Source organism: Mizuhopecten yessoensis, unplaced genomic scaffold (genome assembly GCF_002113885.1).
Source record: "Mizuhopecten yessoensis strain PY_sf001 unplaced genomic scaffold, ASM211388v2 scaffold7987, whole genome shotgun sequence".
NCBI classification, from domain to species: Eukaryota; Metazoa; Mollusca; class Bivalvia; order Pectinida; family Pectinidae; genus Mizuhopecten; species Mizuhopecten yessoensis.
This window is the reverse complement of record NW_018407322.1, coordinates 76,468-80,702: the sequence shown is the minus strand read 5'-3', so window position 1 is coordinate 80,702 and position 4,235 is coordinate 76,468.

Genomic DNA, 4,235 nt, shown 5'->3' with positions numbered 1-4,235 from the left:
ATTTTTGTTACTACTGACACTGTGTATGTTGTATCTATATTGATACTATGTAATTTTTGTTACTACTGACACTGTGTATGTTGTATCTATATTGATACTATGTAATTTTTGTTACTACTGACACTGTGTATGTTGTATCTATATTGATACTATGTAATTTTTGTTACTACTGACACTGTGTATGTTGTATCTATATTGATACTATGTAATTTTTGTTACTACTGACACTGTGTATGTTGTATCTATATTGATACTATGTAATTTTTGTTACTACTGACACTGTATGTTGTATCAGTGCTATGTAATTTTTGTTACTACTGATACCGTGTATGTTGTGTTACTACAGATACCGTGTATGTTGTATAACTGCTGATACCGTGTATGTTGTATTACTATTGATACCGTGTATGTTTTGTTACTACTGACATTGTGTATGTTGTATCGATACTATGTAATTTTTGTTACTACTGACACTATTTATGTTGTATCAATACTATGTAATTTTTGTTACTGCTGATACCGATTACTACCGATTCCGTGTTTGTTGTGTTACTACTGATACCGTGTATTTTGTATAACTGCTGATACTGTGTATGTTGTATTAATGCCGATACCGGGTATGTTGTATTACTACTGATTCCGTGTATGTTGTATAACCGCTGATACCGTGTATGGTGTATTACTACTGATCCCGTGTATGTTGTATCAATACTATGTTATTTTTGTTACTACTGACACTGTGTATGTTGTATTAATGCCGATACCGTGTATGTTTTGTTACTACTGATACCGTGTATTTTGTGTTACTACAGATAATTACTACTGATACCGCGTATGCTGTATAACTGCTGATGCCGTGTATGTTTGTATTACTGCTGATACCTTGTATGTTGTATTACTACTGATACCGTGTATGTTGTGTTACTTCTGATACCGTGTATGTTGTATTACTGCTGATACCGTGTATGTTGTATAACTGCTGATACTGTGTATGTTGTATTACTACCGATTCCGTGTTTGTTGTGTTACTACTGATACCGTGTATGTTGTATAACTACTGATACCGTGTATGTTGTATTACTGCTGATACCGAGTATGTTGTATTACTACCGATACCGTGTATGTTGTATTACTGCTGATACCGTGTATATTGTATTACTACTGATACCGTGTATGTTGTATTACTACCGATACCGTGTATGTTGTATTACTACTGACACTGTGTATGTTGTATCAATACTATGTTATTTTTGTTACTACTGACACTGTATGTTGTATCAATGCTATGTTATTTTTGTTACTACTGACACTGTATGTTGTATCAATACTTTGTAATTTTTATTACTACTGACACTGTGTATGTTGTATCAATACTTTGTAATTTTTGTTACTACTGACACTGTGTATGTTGTATCAATACTTTGTATTTTTTGTTACTACTGACACTGTGTATGTTGTATCAATACTATGTAATTTTTGTTACTACTGACACTGTATGTTGTATCAATGCTATGTAATTTTTGTTACTACTGATACCGTGTATGTTGTGTTACTATTGAAACCGTGTATGTTTTATCAATTATGATACTATGTCACTTATGTTACTACAGATACTCTCTCTGATGTGTTACTATAGATACTCTGTATGATGTGCTACTACAATAACCGTATATGTTGAGCTACTATTGATACTATATCCCTCGTGTTACAACTGAAACTGTTTATTTTATGTTATAGTCACCATAGGATTGATACGATATTACATGTGTTACTACTGATACCGTGTATGATTTGTTACTACTGATACCGTGTATGTTGTGTTACTATTGATACTATGTCACTTGTGTTACTGCATACTCTGTCTATTGTATGTTACAGGCACCATAGGACTTTTCGCTGGTTATCCACTTGATACGACGAAGGTGAGTAGCTGTCCATAGGCCCTCAATCTTAAAGCACTTTGTCAAAGAGTTTCAACTGTTATTATACTTAAAATGCATAACCCTGTTAAAATTACCCAATGGTTACAACATGTTCCATAATTCGCGGTCTTGAGATTAGGACATTGGTTCCATACGATCACAAATGTTAGTAACTTCCATTTTAATCCACATATTTATGTTAAAGAAATGACCCGGACATTTTCTTAAATGAAAAACATCAACGTGTGAAAGTTCTCTGCGTTGTGTAATTGATAACACAATGTTAAATTGGTAGGCTTCCTAAGAAGCTATATCAGGAAACTGTCATTGATTTATAATAGTCTTATCCTTTAATCTATGATATCGTTGTATGACACATACCTGTTATGGTTTTAGGTGCAGCTACAAACGTGTACAAAGTTGAGCAATAGCCAGGTGAGAGGACTTATCGAAGCCGCCCGTCAAATACATAACCAAGCGGGATGGGTAGGTGCACAGGTCAACCCTGTTAACTTATTATAAACGCTGAACACTGTTTGACTATTCATCTAGCGATATTACCGCGAGTGGAAAGTGTATTTTTACAACGCGACGAGAAATTCACAAGTTTTCAAAATGTTAATTATTTCACTCCAAAACACATAAAATTACTTTGAACGCCTTAGTTTAGGTCAAAATATAGCTGTAACAAATGTTCATGTACCTGTGGTTATCATTACCGTAGTTGTATGGTTGTTATATACGACCCCGGCCATGTTTACTGTTTTGTATGTAAACCGTAGGGTTTATTTTTGGCCTGTAGTTAAATGTCATGTGATTCCGACGGTTTTATCACACCTGTTATTTATCCCTAATTATCCTCTGTATATATCTGATGAATTTTCTACGGTCTGGAATTATTTGTCTTTCAATACCGATTTCAGATCCGAGGGTTTTATCGAGGTCTTTCCTGGCCTCTACTCTCGTTCGGCCTCACGTACAGCGTCTTCTTTGGGGTCCAAGGTAACGTCCTTAAGAAGATTGAGAAGGATAGAAACAGACGAACAGACTGCTACTTGAAGATTTTTCTGGCAGGATGTGCGGGGGGCACTGTACAGCTTATTCCTTTTATACCCACAGACTACATCAAGGTTGTTCTTCAGTCTCAGATACCAACGACCGAGCTAGCGACAGCTACGGGTAAGCAAACCTATACTTGCTTATAGTATTGTGTTTTATCATTGATAAGGTTGTGGTCACTGCTTCAGTCGGTTGTCAGGGAAACCACAGTTGTTGTGAATCAATTACTTGTAGCCATTATACCAGTGTCAACATAGTTGTCGTGCTTGCAATAGTTGTCATGGTTACACCCGTTCTATCATACCCTGGAAAATTGTTATGATCTATATGTTTTGTCTCGTTAAAATTGATGAACTTAGCTGCCATTGTTCTGTGTCTTGTGTTAAGTTGGTGGTGTACACTTTACATGTATTGGTATAAGTTGGTGTTGTACACTATACATGTGTTGGTCTTAGTTTGTGTTGTACACTATACATGTGTTGGTCTAAGTTGGTGTTGTACACTATACATGTGTTGGTGTTGTACACTATACATGTATTGGTTTAAGTTGGTGTTGTACACTATACATGTGTTGGTATAAGTTGGTGTTGTACACTATACACGTGTTGGTCTAAGTTTGTGTTTTACACTATACATGTGTTGGTCTAAGTTGGTGTTGTACACTATACATGTGTTGGTATAAGTTGGTGATATACACTTTACATGTATTGGTTTAAGTTGGTGTTGTACACAATACATGTGTTGGTCTAAGTTGGTGTTGTACACTATACATGTGTTGGTCTAAGTTGGTGTTGTACACTATACATGTGTTGGTCTAAGTTGGTGTTGTACACTATACAACTGTTGGTATAAGTTGGTGATATACATGTATTTTTTGTTACTACTGACACTGTGTGTACACTATATATGTGTTGGTATAAGTTGGTGTTGTACACAATACATGTGTTGGTCTAAGTTGGTGTTATACACTATACATGTGTTGGTCTAAGTTGGTGTTGTACACTATACATGTGTTGGTCGAAGTTGGTGTTGTACACTATACATGTGGTGGTCTAAGTTGGTGTTGTACACTATATATGTGTTGGTATAAGTTGGTGTTGTACACAATACATGTGTTGGTCTAAGTTGGTGTTGTACACTCTACATGTGTTGGTCTAAGTTGGTGTTGTAAACTATACATGTGTTGATCTAAGTTGGTGTTGTACACTATACATGTGTTGGTCTAAGTTGGTGTTGTACACTATACATGTGTTG